Source organism: Equus caballus, chromosome 12 (assembly GCF_041296265.1).
Source record: "Equus caballus isolate H_3958 breed thoroughbred chromosome 12, TB-T2T, whole genome shotgun sequence".
Classification (NCBI taxonomy): Eukaryota; Metazoa; Chordata; class Mammalia; order Perissodactyla; family Equidae; genus Equus; species Equus caballus.
Window position 1 is genome coordinate 42,699,550 of NC_091695.1, and position 19,102 is coordinate 42,718,651.

At 47.1% G+C, this 19,102-nt stretch overlaps 2 long non-coding RNA genes across 2 annotated transcripts; one reads left to right on the forward strand and one right to left on the reverse strand.

Annotated features, from left to right (window-relative positions):
- Positions 1 to 202: 202 nt before the first annotated feature.
- On the reverse strand, positions 203 to 6,578 carry LOC102148304 (uncharacterized). Its single transcript, XR_001378108.3, has 3 exons — positions 2,697 to 6,578; positions 786 to 960; positions 203 to 410 (listed from the first exon to the last, which is right to left on the reverse strand). It is a non-coding gene; the product is annotated as an uncharacterized lncRNA (long non-coding RNA).
- Positions 5,847 to 10,099, forward strand: LOC111775970 (uncharacterized). The gene is made up of 3 exons (XR_011424110.1): positions 5,847 to 5,930; positions 6,567 to 7,514; positions 8,462 to 10,099. It is a non-coding gene; the product is annotated as an uncharacterized lncRNA (long non-coding RNA).
- The last annotated feature ends 9,003 nt before the right edge of the window (positions 10,100 to 19,102 follow it).

Consider the following 19,102-nt stretch of genomic DNA (forward strand, 5'->3'; position numbering starts at 1 on the left):
CTCACACTGCAGCTCTTCACCGGGACTGTTGCCTGTGGACTCCACTAGAACACAACTCCGGGAAGGCAGAAACCTGGCCTTTTTCCTTCCTTATTTTCACTAGCTGTGCCTGGCATGGAGGGTGCTGGTGAATGAATGAAGTTCTGTTCCAGGGTCATATAAAGAATTAAAGCTAGAGGTCAGGAAAACCAGGTCCTGTTCTGCTACTCGTTTTGTAATTTCTCTCTTTATAGCCACCTTTTACACAAAGGATTGGAGTCAGCTTTTAAACAGACAGCGAAGGTGAGCTAGCTAGCCAGCTAGATAACGATCAGGCGGAGAAAGTTCAGGCAGGCTTAAAAGACCAGGGGAAAGGCCATAGAGTCCTGTATCACTGCCAACGTTGTGCCTCAGTTATGACTTTGAGCTTCCTGGGGGCCAAAGAAAAAAGGAATAGAATTTGTTACGTGATTCATCTTATTCATAAGGAAAAGCATCTGAATTCCTCAGGGAAAGTGAACATTTTGCTGGCAGTTAAGATATAAGAAATTTCTTGGGCTGGCCCCGTGGCCGAGCGGTTAAGTTCTCGTGCTCTGCTGCAGGCAGCCCAGTGTTTCCTTGGTTTGAATCCTGGGTGTGGACATGGCACTGCTCATCAAACCACGCTGAGGCAGCGTCCCACATGCCACAACTAGAAGGACCCACAACGAAGAATATACAGCTATGTACGAGGGGACTTTGGGGAGAAAAAGGAAAAAACATAAAATCTTAAAAATAAATAAATAAATAAATAAGAAATTTCTCACTAGGTCTTCATATAGGGATGTGGTTGCTCTCCATAGCAGCCTTCCTAACTGAAGGCATTGTTCCCGGGGCACTGCAACATCCAGCGAGTAGGATGCCAAGAACAACTCAGCACACGAGCTCTGCAGGGTCGAGGAAGGAGTTCTCCGGGGCTCTGGCTGGACCCGGGGACGAGGCCTAGAGTGGAAGAGGAATGGATGAACTGAACTCACTTCAGGGCAGTGTGGCTCCCAGCTTTTTGGTTTACGTGGCTAATGATTTTATTTTATTTATTTTTTTTTTTTTTGGAGGAAGATTAGCCCTCAGCTAACTACTGCCAGTACTCCTCTTTTTGCTGAGGAAGCCTGGCTCTGAGCTAACATCCGTGCCCATCTTCCTCTAGTTTATACGTGGGACGCCTACCACAGCATGGCTGCCAAGCAGTGCCATGTCCGCACCCGGGATCCGAACCAGCGAACCCCGGGCCGCCGAGAAGCGGAACGTGCGAACTTAACCGCTGCGCCACCGGGCCGGCCCCCTAATGATTTTATTTTTAAACTAGAGGTTTTCAACACCATCTATAAAATATTCTTGTAAAAAAAAAAAAGGAATCCAATTGGATCAAGCTTCTAGATCTAATCACTTGTTTATAAGAAACACAGAGGGGATGGGGGAATATGTTGCGCCAGACCACGGGGATGCGGTCAGCAAAATCCACAGCATGGAAAATTCCAGGGGCAAACAACCCAGATTCTTCAGCAAATAAATTACAGGGGAAAAAAGGTGGGGAGGGGAAGCCTATAGAATATAATAGAGTCTTCAGAGACATAGATCAAAGGAAATGTGTGGACTCTGTTTAGATCTCGATTGAACAAACCAACTGCCAAAAAATTGAGACAAATTGTATATGTGAAGATTTATATTAAAGAAGTGTTAATTTTTTTAAGTGTGAAAATGCTAATGTGGTTATGTTAAAGACAAATGTTTACAGATGAATTTATCTGATGTCAGGGATTTGCTTCAGAATAATCCAGGGCATGGTGGGATCGGGGAATTGGGGAACAAAAGTGGCCAAGAGTGAGTGTTGTTGGAGCTGAGTTACCTGGGGATTCATCAAACTATTCTTAATACTTTTTTATATGTTTGAAACTTTCCAAAATAAGAAATTTTTAAAAGTTGGGTATATTGACAGAAAGTTAGCCAACTTTTCCCAATTAACCAATGTTTCCCAAATAAGAACATCACAACAAAATAGCTACCATCCACTCCCACCATCATTTCATAAGAAAAGGAACTTCGTAACGGCAAACACACAGGAAGGGCTTAATCTCTGAATCAAGGCCAGTCTTCAAAGGGAATGTAAGTTGCTTTCTGGAAAAATCACAGCAGACACGACCAGGGACTGGCACTGAGCTGTGGGCCCCAGCTTCAAACAATCATCCCCAAATTTTTAAAAGGTTTACATGAAAGCTGGTGGACAGGCCATTTGAGGCTGTCCTTGCTTGCTCTGGGACTCCGGAAGGCTGTCACTTGTCTCCTCTGGACCATTTTTCCTCTCTCAAAGACTCACAGTGTTGAACTTAGAAAGGGCCTCAGAGACCTGGTGTAACCTCTTATTTTTACAGATGGAAAACAGGCCAAGAGAGGAAAAGTGACTTGCTGGGGGTAACACAGTCTGACTCAAGCAGGGCTTTTGACTCCTAGCACAGAGTTCACTCCACCCAATGATTTACCTCCTCTGTGTCGACTCACGTTGTTTTTGTCTTCAATTGGTGCCTGGAAAGATAATTGCAAAAACTTGGTGCCAGACCACCAGGCTTTAAATCTTGACCTTGCCACTTGCTGGCTTTGTGACCTTGGGCAAGTTTCCTTAACTTCTCAGGGCCTCAGTTTCCTCATCTGTAAAATGGGTAGGTGCTGCATAACACACTCACCTTGTAAGGTTGCTCTGAAGATTGAGTTAACGTGCGTGCAGTGCCTGCCACATAGCAACTGCTCCGTGTGGGCTGTTGCCTGGGCTTTCACCTCCTATGAGGAAGATGAGCTGCACAGATTGATTGTGGAAAGGAGGCTGGCCTTTAACTTCGGATCATGGAATTTCCCGGGCTGGAAAGGGTCTCCTGAGATCATACAGAGGAATCCTTTTACAGAAAGAGGAAGTGAGTCCCCGGGGGCTATGTGAGCTGCTGATGGTCCGGGAAGGCAGTTGGTGACAGAAGATGAAATAAACCCTAAAGGGGCCCCAGGGTCCTGGGGCTCTGGGCTTTGCTAAGCAAGTCAGTGAGGCCCCCAGCTCCATCTCATAGGCCCATTCCACCCTAAGCTAATGTCAGTGCTGGTCAATTAAAGGCACATGGTGAGTGCACAGAGCTTTACAGTTTATGATAAGCATTTGCAGACTTTGTCCGGTGGGAGCCTCACTCCAGCCCTAGAAGATTGTGAGTCCTGGAATGAATACCCCGTTTCACAGGAAGAAACAGGGGTTGGGGGGTGGAGGGGAAGGGATTGGTAACCAAAGCCACAAGTAAAGACTCAGAAATTCCTTGAACTATGGAAGATGAGGGAGTTCTCCTTCAAAAGAAGAAGGTTAGGTCAATGTAAAATGGCTGACGCCTCCTCTGCCTTTGGAAAAGTACTTGAACTACCAAGAAGTCAACTTCCCAAAGAAGTCCTAACTCCAAGGAGGGCAGGAAGGAAAGCAGTTGTTATGGCAACATCTTTGGCAGCCTATTTTGAGTCCTCCCCAGGTTCAAAACAACAGCTTCCAGCAGGTTCCCTTGAGGAAGAGGAACTCCAGCCCAGCAACTGCCCTTGGCCAATCTCCTGCCAGATTTCGGTGGCAAGAGGAAGGTGGCAGCCAATGAGGAGGGCTGCAGCTTCTGTCATCGGGCCCTGAGCCAGACTGGAAGAACCAGAAGGCAGGCGCACGTGACTGTTTCCATGGTGACCTCCCTGAGCAACCTGACTGGTCCTGTTTTTGAGCACTGGAAAATTCCACCCAGCCTCTGGCCTGATTTTGTTATTTTCTCTGCCTCCTTCCTGCTCCAAGGCCTGATGAATTCACTGCCAGTGGTTAACCCCTTCCTGAGATGTGCCTGGCTCCAGTCAGATCTGGGGGTCTGGGCAGGGGGGCTGTGTGCCCTGCACTGTGCTTAGTGCTGGAGTGGGGAGGGAAGGAAGCCCGAGACATGGTAGTGACAGCCACCATTTATAGGACACGTTGTTCCAACCAGGCACCTTCCTAAGCTGCTGACAACCTCACAACCCTGAGAAGAGTGTACTACCCAGATAATTTCTATTTCACTGAGGAATAAACTTGATTCAGAGAGGTTACGTAACTTGCCAGCATCAGGGAGAACAGCCAGCAAGTGGAGGAACCAGGCCAGACCTAGTGTGTGGACCCCTGGGGCCTCTCTCTCCGTGGCCCCTTTATAACTCGCACAGTGTCATAGAACCAGATGGTATTGGGGACAGGGTGCAGAGGAGAGAGAGATCCATGGTCTTGGGGGAGCTGAAGGAAGGTGACATTTAGGCTGTGGAAGAACAGGGAAAGACCCGTGGGCTCCAGGACACCCAGGTTGCCAGGCTGGAGCCGGAGGCTGGTGAGCGAGGCCACACTGGCCCCAGGGAAGGCTGCGGCCAGGGCCCAGGGCCAAGTCCTCACCATTTGGCCTCCAGAACTGGCCATGCTGGGATTCTGGCTGGGGGTAAGGAGGGAAGTCAGGCCTATGAACATTTCTACTGGACTCTGGCTGGGGAAGGGCTGGCTTGGGCTGGGGGTGGAGCTCAGAGCCAGCAGCAAGAACCGGGAGTGAGCCTCTCAGAGTCCCTAGTAGGGTCGCACAGATTCGACTGTGTGGATGCCACATAAGCTGCATGCAGAGCTGCTCTGAGCTGAGGCAGGGCTATAGGAAGACTGAGACTCTGTTTTTAAGGATGTCAAATGACGATGACAAATAATAAATCATGTGCCAAAGTTCAAGGTAACAGCACACAAGTCACCGAGTAGAGGGTGTGACCATAGGAGTGCTGGTGAGGTCACTGGACCACGAGGGCCACAGGTATCTGCAGGATGGACTGACCATCCAGCAGGGCGGGCTTCCTGAAGAAGGAAAAGGGCCCCGACCTGGTTCCTAAAGTGGGGGCTCCCACTGGCAGCGACAATGGGCATGTCCTTGGGGGAGAGGTGGTAGGATGTCCCAGGCACTAGGGATCTGCCAGCAAATGGGGCTGGAATAGAGGGGCACAACTGATTGAGCTTTATGGCCCCGGCTCAGGGTGGGGCAGTGGGTGATAAAGATCTGGGACACGTTGGGCTTCAGCTGAAGTCTTTGCCTAAGCAGAACAGTCATGGAAATCTCCACCTGGAGTCCCCTTGACCCTCAGAGGAGTGAGGGGACATGTTAACAAACAATCATCCAGGAAAAAATAAGCTGTGTTGTGACAGAGAGTAACTATGGGGTGGTGATGCACGACGACTTTGGATATGCTGGTCAGGGAGGCCCTTTCTGAGGAGTGACATCCAGGCAGGGTGATGAGAATGAGTGTCATCTGAAGAGTTGGGAGGGACATTACAAGCAGATGTGTCATCAAGAGTAAAGAACATGAGTCTGGAAACGGCCAGGGCCTCTCTCAACTCGGAAGCCATCCTTCTGCCCAAGGAGCAGAGTCCAAACTCCCTCTCCAGCCCGTTCAGGCCCTCCCAGACCTCACTCCGGTCTGCCCTTCCTGCTTCCCCTGCTTTCTAGGGAGTTCCCACCACCTGAGGAGCTTTAAAGTCCATTGCGCCTCAATCACTGTATGGCTCTCCTATTACATTAGCCCTGGAGAAGGACCCATAATGCTATGGGCTTCTGTTTCTACCTGGTGTGTGCTGAGGAAAAGTTCCTGGAACTGAGTGATCTCTGCCCCCTTGTTCTGCGAGACTTGTCTGTGGGATGTGGGCCATAGTTGTGTTGAGGAAGAATAAAGATGCTTCTGTGTGCGTGTAGAAGGTGTGAAATGTTTAATAAGCATCATCCTGCGCATGTGGTGTTAACACAAACATCCACGTGACACCTCAAGTGGGTGACTGCACAGATGAGGGATACAGGAATGCGATGACTCACCGGGAGGCCTCACTGTGGCTTCAGGCAATTTCCGAAGGTCCACTCAGCAGGCCGTGGAGGGTGAGTAACTGGAGGCCCAGTACAGGTGAGGGCTGGGGGCAGCACCTCCCGCAGGGAGTCACCCAGACCAGTGACAGCGAGGCCTGGGCCTTGGGCTCCTCCACCCCGGAGGGCGAATCTTCACCTGGAGCTCCGTGGGGAGGGAAGGCGGCCCTGGGGTTCCTCCCCCACCTTTGCGGATCCCAGTCTGTCTGCGAGTCTGTCAGAGAGGAAGCGGCTCCCACTTTCCCACGCAGTTGCTCTCAACGCGATTTCACTCCATCCCGATGGGCAGGCGTTTGCGTCAAATCTAAACGCATTTTGTTCCCATTGCAGCACTTCGGGTCTGCCTAGTCACTTCCTTCTCCCTTACTAACACCCTCCAATACCTAAACGGCACGACAAACTGCTGAGAACCTCACATCATGACAAAGCTGATTTTCACAAGTGTCTCTGGACCAGACATTCCGGGAGGCGAATGCGTCGTCCCTCCGCAGCCCCTCCTGCGCTGGGTCATCAGTGACGCCGCACTCAGGGGGTTCCACCACCCGCACTCTTTTCACTGTGCTGCTTGGGTTTTAATTCTAAGAGCTACCATTCCAGTTGGTTCACTTAGCCAGTACTCAATAGACATACTGAGTTTCTATTTTGTGCCAGGCACTAGGGAAACCAAGAAAGACCTCCTAGGCCTCAGTTTCCTCATCCGTCTAAGGGGACAGCAGCAGCCATCTCCTTCACAGGGTGGTTGGAAGAACTGAAGGGAGACCATGCACGGAAAAGGATGTAGCACAGTGCTCCACAAATGCTACAGGAAAGAAGGCTTTCTGCTGGATTCACTGTCCTGCAGACCCAGCAGGGACAAAGGAGGGAGCCAGGAAAGCACGGGAGACTCTGTTCTCTGCTGGGGAGAGGAGGACAGTAGAGTCTCCACTGAAGACTAACTGGGCCCAAGAGGAGGGCCCAAAAGGAGGGTGGACAGCCTGGGAAGGAAGGCCTAGGAGTGCGGGGGTGAAGCCAGTGAGGGGCCTCGCTGAGCTTGAAGCTGGGAGACATGGGGCCGGTGCAGCTCCTCTGGAGAGTCGCCTTCCGCCCTTTGTCGCCACACTGTCCTCCCACAACCATGGTGCTACAGATGGGCTTCCAAGCCAGGCCTTCTGGAAAGATCCACAAACAGGCTGCAGGGCCCAGCGCCAAGGACATCATGTAGTGAATAATGTGCTGCATAAACTAAATTATGAATTTATGTGGTGAATAAACTAAAGAAGGGAACCGGCAGCAGGGAGCTCTCAGGCTGGGAGTGGGGAATGTTCTTTCAAGATATTCCCCCCGCCCCCCACCCCCAGAGGATTCTATCTCACAATGGTTCCTTCCTCTGAGTCTTAAAGGAGATGATGAGTCTATGAGAAGATGGATGCCTCTCTCAGGAAGCTAAGAGGAGAGTGTTTCCCTCACTCTTCTGCCAAGTGATGTTCGGTGCCTGTGAGGGACAGCCCCAGAGCTGCCTCTCCTTCCTGACAGCATTTTGGGGAAGACCAACGACACGGCCACTTCTAGTTTCTGCAACTCGTTTTTGCTGGAATTGCCCTCAGCTCTTGCCTGCTAACGGTGCGTCTGAGGGGTTTCAGTGGTTGATTTTAGACTTTCTCCAGGGTACGTTTTTAACTGTCCAAAATCCCCTAGAAAACAACCATCTCCCTTCCGTGTAAGAGCTCTGAGCTGCGTCATCTCTGTGGGTTTCTTCCTGCCGCCAGGAGCTGGCTGCTGTGCAAAGAGGAGGGAGCCGAATGTGTGTGCGGTCATTGTTCTAGAAATGAGCTCTGAGAAGGTGGGCGGCAGAAGAGGGCTAAGAACTGAAAATTCCTGGAGTCTTTAGAAAACAAGAAAGTTGTGTTTTTGAGACTCCTCTTGCCTTTTATTTCTGACCTGCCTTTCCAGAACAGTCTTTGGTACTGCAGGACTAGATAAAAATCACAGGATTAGACAAAATCGAACAAGAGTCCTGGGAGAATCTAAGTGTAGCTGACGACTCACCCAGACGGGCCTCTGGACCCCAGACCCAGAAACGGAGGGCCTCAGGAGCTCTGACTAAGCCTGCTGGCCTTGCTAAAAAGGGAAAGAGGTGGAATGGATTCTGGCATTCTCTGGAGGTTTCTGGCCTGACGTGAGTCAGGAGGATTAGGCAGGGCCTTGCTGACAGGAGGCCTGATTCTAAATTTTTGCTACTTCAGTCCTTTCAGTGCCCCAGCTCCTTGAAGCCACACCAGGAGGCCTAACATCTTCCGCGTTCTCGTGCCATCTCTTTGTTTACTGCATTTTATAGAATCAGCATCATCACTTCTTCCATCTAATCTCCTCATTTTACACAGAAGGAAATTGCCACTGAGAAGTTATTTGGGTTCGTGCCCAAGGTCACAGGCTGTCTGTCAGGGGAGTGACTGCAGAAACCAGAACCAAGGGCCTCCTATTTTTAGCCTGGGATTTTTTGAGGGTGGGGAGCAGGGAGCACGAGATGACTGGCTAAAATGGACTTGTCCTCTTAATTCGTGTCCCAGGGCCCAAATGAAGACTAGGTTTCAGACTGAGGCGCAGGGCAAGAGACAGAATGCTGAAGCACCAGTGGAGAGAGCAGACGCAATGGGACATTCTGAAGCTAAAAGGACCATGGATGCAGGCCAGAGCAAAGATGCCTTGAAAAAATTTAGTTTTACATAAAAGGGATCCTGAGCTCAAAGAACGGAGAGGAGGGCACATAATCAAATGTATTATTAATCTCCTCACCAAAGAACATGGTGATTTTAGGCTATCTTGTTTAAATAAATCTTCCAGAAAAGAAGAGACTCACTATATAAAAAAGACAAGGAAGGAATTCGAATATTTTGGAGACAGCCAGACATTTTTGTGAAATGAAAGCTAGGAGAGATGAGGGCAGTAAATGTTTGGGCCGAAACAGTAAAAACAGGGGTTAATACTGCCCATAATCTTCTCTAAAATATTTTTCATTTACCAACTGGGGAAAAACAATTAGAATTTTCTCTCTGGCCTTGGCAAGCCATCTCTTTTGGCATAAGAGATTCCTGAGTGCTGAGCTTCATTCAAATCTCTATTTCTTTTCCCAAACCCAGAGCAAATTAAGCAAATAATATACAGTTCAGCCATTTTAACAGTATAAGGAAAATGCTATAATCTGTAAAAGGAATGGAAATGACTAGTTTAGCGACACTGACAATTACTGGAAGCATCTTAGGGCTCTTAACATTTACTTCATGGGCTCCACAGTGGGAGAGGGAGCAGAGATAACAGAGGGGGTCCTAAATCCACCCCCAGCCCTGGAGAAAGAAAGGGGAAGGGACAGAAGGGCTGGGAGACGGCAGCAGCTGGGGGCGCAGAGCAGAGACAGGGCGGCAGCGTGAAGTCAAATCTGGGGATTCCAGAACCGGTTCTGGTACTAATTAGCTGCGTGTGATTTTAGGCAGATCACAAACTCCCCAGGCTCCCAAATTCCATTTGTAAAAGGAGGTGACCCAACTCAGTTTTCCTCCTTCCAGGGCTCAAGTTCTACCAAAACTTTTCCAATCCCAGAGCAAACATCAAGACTGTGTCTGAAGGGAAGCTCTGCGTCTCAGGAATATTCCACTCTTCAAAGCAAGCGGGGCGGGGAGAAGAAAGAAAGATGAAACAAGAACAGTTTTGGCAAGGTCACCCTAGAATAGCTGCTTTAAAGGCCCTGCTTCTTCGGGGGTGAGGGGAAGGTGGGGCATTAGCATACGAGACCCCCCCAGGCGACCCCCAGGCCGGCTCCCCCACCTTGTCACAGCCACTGTCACTTACAGGAGCCTAAGGGGTTTTTAAAATACAGGGTAGCAAGTTTAGACACGGCCCATCACTATTTAATTGCCATCCTAACCAACACCACGTCACTAAACTCCTTCTTCCTCTCTTTGAATTTACTGCCCAAACACAGGCCGTTTCGGAGGTTCTAGAATAAAGACCCTGGAGGTGAGAGAGGAGGGGAGGGTGGGTGTCACCACCCCGTCCTGTCCTGGGCTCCAGGCTTTAAACGACGCTGCGCCCGGAGCTCTCTCCATTTTCTCTCACTGCTTGTTTCTTGGCTGCTGGTTGCAGAGGAAGGCGACCTGCTGACAGACCAACACCCAAGGGACGTTACAATAAAACATGGCATTTGCTAATTACAAGGGGGGTGATGTGTGAATTTTTAATTAGTGGGTGACTGAGACGATAATGAGGGAATGACAAAGGACAGGAGAGGGGAAAGAAGGGCCACGCGGGGCTGGAAACGGAAGGAGGGCGGCAGCCCTCGGCGGGCAGGATCCGAGGGTCGACCGGGAAGCCCCGCGCCCCGCGCCCCGCGGCCACACCCTTCTCTGGACCCGCACAGGCCCCGGGGGCGGGGCGCGCGTGCGCACTGGCGCGCTGCGCCAACCGCCACCGCTCCCGGAGGCGGCTGGGACCGGCTGGAGCCGGTTAGAACCGGCAGCGCCCGCCCGCGAGCCGACGCCTCACAAAGGCAGGCGGCGGCTCACGGCCCGCGGATCCCTGCGCGGGGCGGGGTGGGTGAGGGCTCGGGCCGCACCCCTCCCCCAGCCTTTGTCCCGGTGTCCCGGCCGCCCCTCCCTGTCGTCTCCGCGCCCCGCCCGGCCTCGCCCGGTGCTTCTCTGCGCCGCCGCTTTAGCCGTGTGGAAACCGGGGCCGGGACCCCCACCCGGCGCCATTTTCATTTCCAAACCCTCAGGCCTCGCCCGGGCCCCGGCTGTCTTTCGAGTCCTTGAGGCGCAGTGGCAGGTCCTGGCGTCCCGGGGTTAGGTCAGCGTCCCTTACGGGGGGAGGGCAGAGGATGTTCCAGAAAGGAAACTGCTGGAACTGCAGGAGAAGGCCGCAGCTCTCCGGAAGGGCTTCGCTTCGCTCTCGGCTCCAGTTTTAAATGTCTTAAGAATGAAGCCAAAGCAGAGAGAACACAGAATCTGTAAAATAAACACCTGGAAAAACAACCCCCTAAGCGAAAGGTCACAGACATTTGGGAACGTGGTCCCAGACTGGTGCCCCAGGTCGCTGTCCTTGCAGCAAAAGCACTGACTTTCCTGGTAAAGAGGACACTAAACCTAGGTGTTCACAGGGGACGTAGATTTGGCAAACTTTAAAGAGAGGGAAGCCTGGAAGTGTAGACACGGGTCACTTTTGCAAACAAAAAGCTACTCCAGGCTTGATGTAAAATGTCACAGCAGGCAACCCAAAGCCGAGGGGTCGAGCTAGCATTTGGTAACTCCAGAAGCTGCCAGAAGGACATGAAACATGTAAGACAGGGAACAGCCCAGCCGCCACCTCAGAGCTTAGCAGGCCCCCGATATGGGTTGTGGCTTCTGGAGACATTTTCTTAAGTGCATTTCCAAATTTAGGAGAATTTTAAAGAAGATAACCCAGATTTCTGGAATCAAAGGGCCATCCAAATGTGTACAGAGCCACAGGACAACTGGCGGGAGTTGACGCAGTTTGGGGAGACCCCCCCCCCCGCCCCCCACCACTTTGTTACAGCTTCTAAAATGGCTGGGGTGTTGCAAGGCTGAGGCTCAGCCACGTAATGGAAACTCAGGCCGTCAGAAACGCCGTTGTAACCCCCCTTCAAAAAGCACTAACGAGTACCTACCGGGCTCCAGAAAGCCTTAAAAGGTACTCAAGAATTATCAAGCAAGTCCCAAGTAATGGCTCTGAGTTTTTGTGAACTGTTGGAGGGTTGACTTCTATGTGATTTTCACCTAAATTTTGAGCTCAAATCTACTTGCTAATAAGTCTTAAATATTTCTGGGTACATAGTTTACAGACAAGTTGCATAAGCTTTTAGAAAAATCTAGAAAGGCTTCTAAACGAAATTCTATTTTTAACACTTCCGAGGGACTATTTTTGCTTCCCTCACAAAGACGGCGGAGGGTTATTAAATTCAGCGGGGTGAGTTGTCCTTGGTCTATAAATACGCGGCTCCGGACGCAGCGGCAGGCATTCAGGCAGCGAGCGCAGAGGCGGCTGGGGAGGGAGGAGGAGCTGCTTAAGGAAACCGCAGATAAGTTGCGTTATTAGAAATAATAGAAGTTAGTACAATTCTTTAGGAGATGTAAATAGCGAGAATACTTAAGTTAATGCTTAGCATTAAATTTTTAAAGTAGTTTCGATAATAAGATCTTGCCGAAGGGAAAATAATGAAGACTGACTTGAAAAGTAGTTTGAGAAAGGAGGAGAGAAGAAGAAAGATATTTCTAGAATATGAGGGAGGTTAAGAGATGAAGCTTAGTAATGGAGTGAAATAATTTTAAATAGCTGAAAGGACTGCGAAGTCCGAAATCAAAACGGCGTTAAATTGAAGAGCAGCGTTTTAGATTAACTTTAAAACGTAGATGACGTAAATAGAACCTAAACGTTTTAGAAAATGAGGTTTTAGATGACGAAAATATTTTAAACGCCGTCTCTTAAAAAGATTAAAGGTGATTTAAGAGCGAGACCTTCATGTTCGTGGCGCAGGAAAGGTGATTTGAAGCCTAGTTGGTCTTATGGCATTATTTGCTAAAAAGTGATAGTAATTGGGAGTGGCAGGATAAAAATTTGGAGAAAGAAGATTAGAAATTAGAAGTGGAAAACTCAGAAGACAGAAGTACAGGAAGGTGAAGAAAAGACTTAGAAGATAGGAAAAATAGAAGATAAGACGCCTCTAGAAGACAGAAAAACTAATTTCAAACCCAAAAGGTAGGAAGCAGAAGAAAAAGTATTTAGACAAACTAGGAAACCAAAGCAGCTAAAGGACCAGATAGAAATTAAGTAGAAAACCAGAAGAGAGAAAAAAACAAGGTTGAAAATACAGTCAAGGAGAAGTGTTTCAGATAGAAAATGAAAAGCTAGGACAAACTATTGGATACGAGCATACAAGATAGACATGACAAAATTAGAAAAATTTAAAGCTAAAAAATTGGATAAAGTACAAGAGCAGAAAAACAGAGGAAATTAGCTTTTTATAGTGATAGGAATTTTTTTAAAAGCCTATCAATTTAATCTCCGGTGATGCGGAAGTTAGAATTGAGAAGATGAGGGTTAAACTACTGTAGACCAGGACCAATTTAGAAGAATTTTCGGAAGCTAGAAGAGAAATCAGTTAAAAATCTCAGCCAAAAGCTACTAAGAGGACTGAAGTAATTTAATAAAAATTAAGAATGGTTTTGGAAGAGTTGAAAATTTGAAATGCCTTAAATACAGTAGCTTAGTTTTCTTTGGAAAATTTAAAGGACTTTGATAACAATTCAAGATCAAGAATACTCAGCAATTTAACCATTTGGCGCTGGACTTTGAGCTCAGATGATTTAAATGCCGAGGACTAGCGTTAATTGACAGCTGACGCAGGTGCTACGCAGAAGTGGATTCAGTGATCTAGGAAGACAGGAGCGGCAGACAGGATCCCGGGAGCCAGTGTGCTGAAGCTAGGACGGAGGCCGAGCGGCCGTTCGCGGTGAAGATAGGAAGGAGCCCGGGAGCCAGTGCTTGTGGTGAAGGCAGCTAGGAAGAAGGAAGGAGCGCTAACGCGTGGAGGCGCAGCTAGGCCAGAGCCCGGGAAGCAGGAGCCGGTGCTGTGTGATGAAGCTAGCGGGCGGCTTGGCGGCTTGGCTTGGCGACCCCGCGGCGGCGGCGAGCAGGCGGAGTGGAGGCTAGCTAGAGCATCCTAGAGCAGCGCCCGGTGTGCGAGGCCGCGGGGAGAGCGAGTGGCGTGGTAAAGATCCGCGAGGTCGGCAGTACCGTGCTGGGTTGTTGTTGGTAACTTGAGCGTGGTAACCTTTCCTTATTTTCCTAACGGTAACGGGGGAGTTGCGTACTTAAGCGTCAAGGGATTTACTACGGGGATGTAGGCCGATTTCCGGGTGTCGTAGGTTTTTCTTTTTCAGGCTTGTTTTCTCATGCATCTTGTCTGAAGCTTTTGAGGGCAGACTTCCAAGCCCGGAGGAATGGTAGATGGCAAGTTTTTTTTTTAAAAAAACCGATCTGAGGGAAACCAAATGAATTTGATAGAACAACTTTGAGACAAATGTTGGCAAGTTTTATACGCAGTTTCTATTTTTAGCTTGGAGTAATGAAGCATTTCAGTTCTGTGAATAGATGACCTATTTTTCTGTCCTCACCCTGTATTAAAGTTTTCTAAAGGTGGAGTTGGGGTGTGTAACTTTGGGGGGAGTTTTTGTGGGGTTGGGGGGCAAAATATGTTTTGAGTTCTTTTCCCCTTAGGTCGGTCTGTCTAGAATCCAAAAGGCAGATGACTCAAGTTAACAGAAAAAAGGAAAATCCAGTATCAGGATAATCAGAACACCACAGGTTTACAGTTTCTAGAAACTAGAACACGAGCAGCTCTCACTTTGAGGTGTGTGGCGGAATTATCCATTGGAGAAATGGCTGGTAGTTATTCTTTTTTCCACCCCTTAATCAGGTCTTCAAAGTACGTAACCCCTTAAACATTATTTTTACTTGAAGTATTTTGGAGTGGTCTTACCAGGGAAGAGGGTGGGGGAGGAAATGTGTTTTTTCTAAGATTTCCACAGATGCTATAGTGCTATTGACAAACTGGGTTAGAGAAGGATTGTACTGCTATGCTGTTGGCACGAACGCCTTCAGGGATTGGAGCTGCTTTTTCCCTTGGAAGAGTATTCCCAGTTGAAGCTGAAATTACAGCACAGTGCAGCTTTGGTTCATATTCAGTCATCTCAGGAGAACTTCAGAAGAGCTTGACTAGGCCAGATGTTGAAGTTAAGTTTTCAAATAATGTGACTTTTAAAATACCTTTCTTAAAAGGGGGTGGGCAAATTTTGGCAATTAGTAGTTGGCAGTGGCCTGTTATGGTTGGGATTGGGAGGGTTGGGTTTAGGTAATTGTTTAGTTTATGATTTCAGATAACTCATGCAGAGAACTTAAATACTTAGGATGGAAAAACTAAGGAAATCTCAACTTCCAAGTTGGCAAGTAACTTCCCGTCCTCTAGGTTTTGTTTTCCCCCAATTTTTGAATTGGGCAACTGGGGAAGTTCATAAAGTTCCTCTGGATTCAATGTGTAGGGCCTGGGGAAGGAAAATGTTAGACTGGGGGTTGGTCTAGCCCTCGGGGCTGACTTAGATAAAATCTTGGGAGTATTTTAAAATGCCAAAGTTGTTCAGCTATGGGAGTGTGTGGTTCTCTTTTGGAATTTTTTTCAGGTGATTTAATATTACTTAATACTGCTATAGGAGCTTCAGAGCAAAGGAAGTGGCTTAATGATCCTGAAGGGATTTCTTCTGATGGTAGCTTTTATATTATCAAGTAAGATTCTATTTTCAGTTGTGTATAAACAAGGTTTTTTTAGTGTAGGAAAGATTTTTCCTTCCTATGAATGCAAAAGGAGATGTTAAGGTATGCTTCAAAATTATTGTGAATTGTGTATTTTACATTTGTATCTTAACTATTTGTAAATCATAACTGATAAAAGAGGGCGGGCTTTTGTTGATGAGGGAGGGGAAACCTTTTTTTTTCTGTAGACTTTTTTCAGATAACGTCTTCTGAGTCATAACCAGCCTGGCAATATGATGGCCTAGATGGAGAGGGAACAGCTCCTTGGTGAATGATAAGTAAAGGCAGAAAAGATTATATTTCATATCTCCATTGGGGGAAAAGCGTAACCCTGAGATCCTTACTACTGATGAACACATTGTCTGCATATGTCAAAAAAAAATTGAGCCAATGAAAACTACCAATTTAAAGTTAATGGAATCTACCATTTTAAAGTTAATGGAATCTACCAATTTAAAGTTAATGGAATCTACCAATTTAAAGTTAATGGAATCTACTATTTTAAAGTTAATGCTTTATCAAGCTTATACCTACAAAAATAACGAATTGATGAGAAATACAATGAAGATCAAATGTCCATCTCCAATTACTGCTTTTACAAAAGCAGAATAAAAAAGCGAAATGAAATGAAAATGATACTACATTAATCCTGGAATAAAAGAAGCTCAAGTAATTCAGAGATGAGTGGGATCAAGTGGATTGAGAGGAAGCTGTGCTGTTGCCAATCTTTCGTTTACCTCAGACAGGTTTCTCTTCATTATCAGAAGAGTTGCTTCATTCCATCTGGGAGCAGAAAACAGCAGGCAGCTGTTAACAGATAAGTTTAACTTGCATCTGCAGTATTGCATGTTAGGGATAAGTGCTTATTTTTATTAAGAAGTTCTTAAATATTGAACTTGGCCATTTTTCCTGATCCCTTCCCTAGGGGATTCCAGGATTATGAGGAATTTTCCCGTCTAGCCTTTTTAAAATTAGACACAACTCGTGCCTGTGGGCTTCCATGATGGGCTAGCACACCTCACTCAGAGGCAAGTAATTCCTTAAAAGCCTCTTGAGATTAGTGCCTTATTCATAAGGTAACATAAACTAAGAGAATTTGTTTAGCATTGAATCTCTGAAAACCCTATGAAAAGATAGCGTAAAGTGCTGTTAAAACAATCAGATATTTTAATGTTGCTAAAACTTAAATGTGATGTATATTGTATAGAAAACCATTAAATCGTTCAAAATAAAACATTTTAATAGAGAATGTATGCTTTTAGAAAGCTGTCTCCTTATTTTAAATAAAATATTGTTTGTTTGTAGTTAGTGCTGGGCAATCTTGGGGGGATTCTTCTCATCTTTCAGAAACTTTGTCTTCGAACACTCTTTAATGGACAAGAAAGATCAGGAATTGAGCGGAAGAACGAACTTAACTTTCTTAAGGCAGGAAAGACATTTTATCCTTCGTAAAGTGATGAGCATTTTAATAATTCCAGGCATATGGCAATAGAGGCCCTCTAAATAAGGAATAAATACTACTTAGACAGGTGGGAGATTATGATCAGAATAACAGGTAACTACACCTACCCTGTTTCTGGACAGGAGTCTAAATTGAGCCTTGTTACACGAGAGTAATGATTCTGTCACGTTTCCAAAGTTTGCATGTTAACTTTAAATGCTTATAAACCATCTCATCTAGTGTTAGCCAGTGTTTGTACTATTAGGCACTTGGGGGTCTTGTGGGTTTTTAAAGAATTTTCCTTTGCAGAGGCTTCATTTCATCCTTCATGAAGCTGTTCAGAATATTGACTTGCATATAAGCGCTTGGCTCTGCCTTCTATTCTCCTAGTGAGTGTGTGAGAGACCTTGCAGTGAGTTTATCAGCATACTTGAGTACCTTTTTTCCCCCTGATTTTGGAGGGAAGGGAGGAGGGGGGTGGGGCTTACTTGTTTTAGTTTTTTTTTGCAGACTACAAAGAGAACGCAGTTGTCTTGACCTCAGGTCTGTCTGTTCTGTTGGCAAGTAATAACGCAGTACTGTTCTGATCTGCTGCTATTAGAATGCATTGTGAAACGACTGGAGTATGATTAAAAGTTGTGTTTTCCCCCACTGCTTGGAGTAGTGATTGTTGAAGGAAAATCCAGCTGAGTGATAAAGGCTGAGTGTTGAGGAAATTTCTGCAGCTTTAAGCATTCATGTTTGTGATTGAAGCCAAGTACCTTTTGCTGTGCTTAGGTAAAATGCTTTTTTGTTCACTTCTGGTAGGGGGGTGGGGAGGGCACTGAAGCCTTTAGTCTTTTCCAGATGCAACCTTAAAATCAGAGTCAAGAAATAAATTCCAAACAAGCCACAGTCTTCAGGAAATTTAACTGGCAAGTGGAAATGTTGAAGAGTTCAGTGGTCTTAGTGTATTGTCTTTGTGGGTTTCTCTCTCCCCTCCCTTGGTGTTAATTCTTACACACAGGAACATTCAAAACAGCAGACGTACACGAAGGGCCAGAGAAGCCAGACCCAGTAAGGAAAAATAGCTTATTTACTTTAAACAAAGATTCCATTTTAAATGTGGGGATTGGGAACCACTAGTTCTTTCAGATGGTATTCTTCAGACTATAAAAGGAGCTTCCAGTTGAATTCACCAGTGGACAAAATGAGGACAACAGGTGAACAAGCTTTTTCTATGTTTACATATTAAGCCAGATCCGTTGGGTAAATCCTTTAGCGTTACAGACTTGCAGCTTTATGCTGGAGTAGATAGCATGTGAGCAGGTTGGTTGTTGGCCTGGGGGTGGAGGGGTGAGGTGGGCGCTAAGCCTTTTTTTAAGATTTTTCAGGTACCCCTCACTAAAGGCACCGAAGGCTTAAAGTAGGACAACCACGCAGCCTTCCTGTGGCAAGAGAGACAACAAAGCGCTATTGCACTAAGGTCACTGCAAATGGCGTCGGCCTCATAACGCGCCCCGTCTTCTCGTAGACCTCTGAGGACTTGCCTCAGCGCCCTTGGCAGACATGCACTGAGGCTCTTTGGGCCTGAAGCATCCAGAGGAATGCTTGAGTACCTTGTATACCCCTGGGCTTGTCCTAACCCGTAAGCTGTTTTTATAGCAGCTGTTACTAAAGCCCAAACTTCAAGTGATGCTTGAAGGGGAGGGAAAGGGGGAAAGCGGGCAACCACTTTTCCCTAGCTTTTCCAGAAGCCTGTTAAAAGCAAGGTCTCCCCACAAGTGACTTCTCTGCCACATCGCCACCCCCTGCCTTTGGCCTAGCGCAGACCCTTCACCCCTCACCTCGATGCTGCCGGTAGCTTGGATCCTTGTGGGCATGATCCATTGTCAGTTTCAAGGTAACAGTGGTGCGAGGTCTTCCGGTGGGTTGCACTACTAGAAAAGGCCATTAACGTGCTTGCAAATGGTTAAGGTTATTAAAACCACAACTAAAACCTCTGATGTTTTAAGTGTACAAATTTAAACCAGTGAATGGAGAGCAACGTTTAAGAACTGTAATGTTGGGTGGGAAGATAGAACGTAAAAACTGAAGGAGATAGGCATTTTATTTCAGTGGTCGAGAGGGCATTGGGTGGGATTGCAAAAACTCTCTGCTAAGACTTTTTCAGGTGAACATAACAGACTTGGCCAAGCTAGCAGCTTAGCTGAAGCAGATTCTCCAGCAGTGCCCTTCCGTAGGGTTGTAAAAGGTTTTTCTTTTCCTGAGAAAACAAAATCTTTTGTTTTCTCAGGTTTTGCTTTTTGGCCTTTTCCTAGCTTAAAAAAAAAAAGCAAAAGATGCTGGTGGTTGGCACTCCTGGTTTCCAGGACGGGGTTCGAATCCCTGCGGCGTCTGTGCTTGACTGTACCCT